We start from the raw sequence: 7,219 nt of genomic DNA on the forward strand, positions 1-7,219 counted from the left end.
GTACTACATCATTTTCCAATTGTTGTTTAGCTTCTAAGATTAACTTGGTGCTTTTAGGTACACATGTCATTGCCAAAGATCCACACTTCGACCCTTTCTGCGTATGAGGCAATGAGATATTCATGAACCAGCATCAAGTGAGGAAACTGATATAGATTGTTATTAAAATGGGTCAAAAGATGTCAACCGAACTATATGTTTGCACTTTATGCAAGACAACAGTGAACTGCAGGATGGTAAGTAAGAACCCTATAGCCTTCTTTTTACTGCCCATAATGAGTTGTGTTAGATGACAATGTCTGAATCTTTTTTTCCTTTGCAGTGGATCCTGAAGCAGTTTACTCAAGATTACCTCTGAAACTACATGATTGGCGGCCGACCATCACAAGGGGTTGGACTAGAGTTGTGCGTGCCTTCTGCATCCAGGAGAGCACAATAGGGCTATTCCACTTCACCTTGTTCAGCAACCAGAATGTCCGTCGCCTCTTTCTTTACCATCTATAATAGTACAAGTATAGAACCCTGGTTCATCATTCTTTATTTGGTGCTTATGTAATTCTTAAACATATGTACCTGTGAATTGAATAATGCATTGGTTGTTTGAACCTGATGGATATGAATAAAGCTATAGCCTACTTTCAAGTTTAAATTAGGTACAATTCTAAATAGCAGCAATTAAACTAGGGCGAAATTACGGTGTGCGGGTCATTACGGCGCACATGGTTAATAAAGCACAACGTGTGCGATATACATCATAATCCGACATGGTTCATGAAGTGGAAATGTGTGTAACAATGCACACATTTGCTGTTTGCAAAGCGTGTGTGATGTCAGACACTATCACATACGATGCGGGAAAACTAAATGTGTGTGAATGTCTACCTATCGTACACGGTTTATAATCATGAACTGTTTGTGATGTGCCAGGCATCGTAAACGTAGAGCCAGTTTGGTACGTGCCTAGAAAACTCCCGTGCCTGGAATCTACCTGGGTTTAGGTAAAACCACAAAACTCCGACTGCGATGGCAATGCGAGCACAAATGAGTAGCAAGGATGAAACGTTTCAGATATGCGAGACATCGAAAACGGTTATATAGGGGCAACTGTATGCAAGGCTCCCTATCCCCGACAATTTCTGGGTCATGTGGGAAGGATCCCCCTATTGCACTCACTAGGTGACGGTTCCGAATGCCGTCGTGGAAAGGGGTTAAAAACCGCTTGTAACAATGCACACAGTTGTTACAATGCACACCGTTGCTGTTTGCAAAGCGTGTGTGATGTCAGACACTATCACATACGGTGCAGGAAAACTAAATGTGTGTGAATGTCTACCTATCGTACACGGTTTATAATCATGAACTGTTTGTGATGTGCCAGGCATCATAAACGTAGAGCTAGTTTGGTACGTGCCTAGAAAACTCCCGTGCCTGAATCTGCCTGGGTTTAGGTAAAACCACAAAACTCCGCCTGCGATGGCAATGCGAGCACAAACGAGTAGCAAGGATGAAACGCTTTGGATATGCGAGACATCGGAAACGGTTATATAGGGGCAACTATATGCATCAAGGCTCCCTATCCCCGAAGGTTTCCGGGTCGTGTGGGAAGGACCCCCCTATCGCACTCACTAGGTGACGGTTCTGAACGCCGTCATGGAAAGGGGTTAAAAACGGTTTGTATAGCACCAACGCGTACCAATGTGGTTTGCCATGCACAACCCACCCTCACCACCTTCCGCGGCCATCGCCTCGACATCCACTGCCCGCAGGCAAGCCATAGCGCCACACGACCTAGCTAGGCAATCAGAACCCCAACTGCTCAGAAATTTTCAAAAAATTTCTTTCTCTTGCTAGTTGTGGGTGTGTGATTGCAGTTTTCTAGAGTTCCTGCAAAGTTGGAAATGCAATTTCATTGGACCATGTGTATCCCATGACCAAATAAAATAATATTTCCATGTTTTCACTGGATTTCATACTGGTTCTTTTAGACTAGCCATAATGGAGAGTAACATACACTAGTAACATACACATATCCCTAGACTATGTTACTACCTTCATAGTGGGTTGTAACATAAGTGTGGTGTCATGCGAAGCTTCATTTATTAGGTTATAGACTCATATTGCACTGGGACATGTGATGTTACAGTAACTAGCTAAGTTACTCAAACAACCTCTCTCCTGTTTAACTCATTGCCACATAAGAAAATTAGTTGAGTTGGAGTCTATGTTACTACTGAAGTTACTCCCACTGTGGCTAGTCTTAGCACTACAAAAAAAGACACATCCGTGAAATTTTGGGCCGAACAAATTTTTTTTCTATCATACATATGATACTTCTATGACGATAATTGTGACAAAACCCGGTATCATCATAGATGTGGTGGGCTCCTACTTCTATGACAAAAAATCATGACAGAAAATGGGATTTTTTTCCTGGGCGGGCTGGAGACGCAGCTGCATGACATTCTTTGGGCCGTCCATGACGGAAAAAACCGTGGTAGAAGCGTGGGCGAGGAAAATTTCAGGGAGTTCCCAGTTACGGTGGGTGGTCGGGGGCCGAGCGATGCGCATTTCTCTTGTACACGTACGCGCGTGTGTGCGAGGCGTTGGCTCTAACTGAACCCGAGAGATTGCACTGCAAGCTACGCGTTACTGAACCCGAGCGATCGATCGATGGCTGTTAACTAAACCCGATCGAGCGATTCCTTCACTACTGCTGCTAACTGAAGCCGATTGATGCTGCCTCTCTGGATGAATAGTGAGTGTTGCGGGGGGTTTGGATGAACAGTGAGCGGTGGGAGTGGATGAACAGGACCCGTGGCGTTGCCTCTGGATGAACAGGACCCCGATTGATTGAGCCGGTTGGGGCTGGATGAACAGGACCCCGTGGAGGGCTGGATGAACAGTAGACGGTGGAGGGGTGGATGAACAATAGCCCGTGGAGGGGTGGTTGAACAGGAGCCCGTGGATAGGGGTGGTTGAACAGTAGCCGGTGGAGTAGCATGCAGTGGAGGCTGGATGAATAGGAGCCCATGGATGAACAGTCGCAGGTGGAGGCTGGAGGGGGTCGACGGTGGATGAACAGTAGCCCGTGGAGGCTGGAGGAGGTCGATGGTGGAGATGAACAGTATCCCGTGGAGTCCCGTTTTGCGGTACGCCACACCCCTCCCGATGAACAGGACCCCCGTTTCGACCATAACGCTCCAAGACAAGTTCGTTTGTCCGTTTTGCGGTACGCCACACCCCTCCCGATCAACAGGACCCCCGTTTCGACCGTAGGAGGTCGGTTTCCTCCGTTTTGTGGTACGCCACACCCCTCCCGATGAACAGGACCCCCGTTTCGACCGTAGCGCTCCAACACAAGTCCGTTTCGTCCGTTTTGCGGTACGCCACACCCCTCCCGATCAACAGGAACCCCGTTTCGACCATAGGAGGTCCGTTTCCTCCGTTTTGCGGTACGCCAGACCCCTCCCGATGAATAGGATCCCGTTTTGAACGTGGCTGGTCGAACACAAGGCCGTTTCCTCCGTTCTGCGGTACGCCATGCCTCGTTTCCATCGCCTGTTCTGTCCAAGCTCTCCCGATGAACACGACGACGCGTTCCGTTCCGACCCAGCCGGTTGGCTCGCCATGAACACGACGACGACGGTGTTTCACCGTTCCGACCCAGCCATGTACACGAGCCCTGGCCGTACGTATATATGCATCCGTAGGCGTTCGAGACCCCGCCCGTATGTACGTACGTGGTTGTATTTTCTTTCTTGCACCCTGGCCGCTGTACGTACGTGTACATGCTACGTGCGCGCCTCTACTACGACATGTGCGTGCCTCTACTACGACACGTGCGCGCCTCTACATCCACCAGTATGTACGTACACGTTCGCGACCAGAATGACAACGCTACGTACGCTTCGACTAGGTGGGTCCCGACTGTCAGGCAATTCCTTGCGTGCGAAGATTTAGCTGGTGGGTCCTAGCAGTCAGGGGGGTGAATCGTTTTTTTCGGACGCACTTCCTTGCATGCGAAGATGTAGCTGGTGGGTCCCAACAGTCAGGGGGGCAAATCATTTTTTTGCCCGGACGCACTTCCTTGCGTAAGAAGATGTAGCTGGTGGGTCCCAGCAGTCAGAGGGAAACGTTTTTTTCACAAAATACTGGTGGACCATCCGGTGGGTCCCTGCTGTCAGGTGGAGGAATAATTATTTTCCTCATAATAAGGAGGCACTTCCTTGCGGCTGCCGTGGATCCAGCTGTTAGCCTCTCCACGTACAGTACTCTTTTGATGGAAGTCGGTCGTTGACCACATTGACCACGCCGCGCCGAGAGCACCACGGCTGTGGACGACGGCAAAGCCTAGGAAGGGGACGACGCGGAGCCGGGGAAGATGCGACAGTGGAAGTCCACGCAGAGAGGAGTATGAGGGTTCACCGGTTCAGCTGCGGTGTGAGGCTGCCGTCGCCGCAGGATAACAGGGCGTGTGGGTGAGTAGAGGGATGCCCTGGCCAGCGGTGGGCTTAGTAGGGGGCACTGAGGCCTGCACGGCAGCACAACCGGCCACGGGAGGCGGGAGCAGGCGGTCCCGCCGGTGCTGCTTTGGCGGCCGGAGCAAGAAGATTAGAGATTGAAGAAACACGACGGCCATTAGATTGACATCTAACGGTTACATCTGCTAGAATCATTTGTTGACGTATATAATAACTAAAAAAATCTTGCATACGCGTCAACTAAACAGGCCCACAAGTCAGACCACTCCTTCTTTTTTTAATAATTTATATATAGCTCATGGCAACTTCTGATGCAATTTATTGTTGTCGTTTTTTTGGTTGGCCAGGGCCAATTTCGCATGTTTCTATGGGTTCCAAACTATTTTTAATACCTAAATGTCGAGCCAGATTTAAAGTACTTTGAAGATATATTTAAATTAGGTTAATGCCCAGTGAAATAGGAATCTGAAAATGTGAAATTTTTTATAAAGTAATTGCCAATTTGTCATCTGTTTTTATATTTACAACCCATTTCATTTTACTTTCAAGATTTGCAGGCGTCTTGAAAGAGTTGCAGCCCATCAGGGCGTAGAAAAATAAGTAGGCCTGGATTGGGTATTCTTCAGAAAAAATAAACTGGGCTCGTTTTCACAAAGAAAAAATAGCTGGGCTGGTCACATGGTGAACATAAAATATAATCCTAGGCTAGACAGGCCACAACCCAGTTCAAACCCTGCTCCGTCTCAACAATAACAAAAAAATTACTGCTCGAGCAGCTACGTCCAAGGTGTCAGCCGATCTTGTGCTGTTCTCTTGTCTATTGACTATATACGCTCACAATGTCGTGGGTCCCAGATGCCAGGAAAACACTAGGAGGAAGCATTTTATTTTTCCATACGCTGACGTGGTGGGCCCCTAATGTCAGCCTATCCACGTACTTCTGCCAATTCCTGTTGCTTGTTGACCATGTTGACACCACGAGAGGGTGGCGCCGCGGCGAGCGCACCAAACCGTGCGGAGTACGTCGGTGTTAACGATTTAGGAGACGGTGGGGCGGCGATGCGTGCGCTGAGGCGCAGCCAGCCGTGGGAGGCGGAAGCAGGCGGCCCCGCCGGTGCTGGTTTAGTTTTGGCGGCTGGAGGAAGACATGACTGAAGAAACACGAGAGACTGTAAAAGCAACAGGAGTACTTAACAACCTTAACTGAAACCAGCAGGGGCACTTAACAACCAAAGCTGAAAGCAGTATGAGTACTTATACAGGTTCAACCGTACAAAGCACACCTCGAATAGTGCTACTTTGCCTGCAGTTAACCAAGGATGAGGCCGCCAAGCCCTAGGACCGCCACCCCGCGCATCCACAACCTTCTGAAAGCGGCTTCATCTCGCAATGTGGTCAATAAACAGGATATTCGCTTTAGAGCCATGGAAAAGCATGGACATAATCTTCTGTCCTATTCTCCAAGATGGACGGGCCTTCAGTATTTGAGACCACCCATGAATAAGTATCTTTTCACCTCCAAGGGGAATTGAGTAGGTCGACATAAACATCATGTCATGACCAAGCGCAAGTCTGACCCGACCATGGCCAGGCATCTGTATAGGAACAATAGAACTGGGCAGTTCCTATTTCAAGAAGATCACAGCTGTAAAACTGTGTATAAGCAATAGTTTATGAACAACATATATAACAGAAAATAGCTCGTACCATAAGTTTCTCGACACAGTTGGACCTGTTCAACGAGTGCAGCAGTGGCACACATATCCCACATGGCCTTCCACCATTGAAACGCCCCACAAGGACCTCAAGACGATCAATAAAGTGTAGGAACTTGTGGATGTCGATCCAATCAACTTCAGTGCCATCAGTAACAGCCGAGTTATTACAGAGTAACAAACGACCAGACTGCTTAACTCTGAAAAAACCCACACGTGCCACCAATTATAAGAAAATATTAGTTAGAAGTAGCATCTCCGTGAGAGATTTGTTGCTACTTCTAAAGTTAAATTGTGATCAGTTAGACATAATAGGTGGATTAAGAAGTAATCGAGGCAACAAGCAAGAACCAGATACAAAACTAACATGGATGAACAATTGGAACGACTCCGGGGTGGAAGATCGCAGTGAAGATGAGACCAGGTTCTGCTATTTCCACCAACATTCGTGCGCCAACTTTCAGTCCGTAACACTTGAGAAAGTTTATCCAAGTTCGGCCATAAAAAAGCAGCGATCTTCTTGGCTCATGAACCCAACTCGGAACTTATATCCATGGCTTGTCTTCATTGTGACCATTAAACTAGTGCATTCAGTTATGGCAAGGCCGAACATCTTGAGTACATGTGTTCTGGTAGAGCAAATAATACGCTGCAGGAAAAATAATATGAGAACACAACATGTTCAAAAAAACCCCACCCTCCCAGATAGAAAAGAGGATTCTAGGAACATACTGTGCACATTTCAAAATCCTGTGTTAGGATGAGAAGGAACAAGTGTGGCGTCTCGCCGAGGGTGCAGAAACCTGTAGGGTGCTTGCACTTTGGGCACTGCAAATGAAACACACTAGATTCAGTAGGAAGAAAAATGCATCAACGGCAGCGACTGCCATCCTAGGATTACCTGCGACCAAGGGACTTGGATTTATCGGGGATGGATGAAGAATTCGTACCTGGTTCTCCATGAGAAAACCCTATGCAATCGCCGAGAGGGGTTTTTCTCTGAACAAGCAGACGAGGGAGAAG

This window comes from Triticum aestivum, chromosome 6B, assembly GCF_018294505.1.
Source record: "Triticum aestivum cultivar Chinese Spring chromosome 6B, IWGSC CS RefSeq v2.1, whole genome shotgun sequence".
NCBI classification, from domain to species: Eukaryota; Viridiplantae; Streptophyta; class Magnoliopsida; order Poales; family Poaceae; genus Triticum; species Triticum aestivum.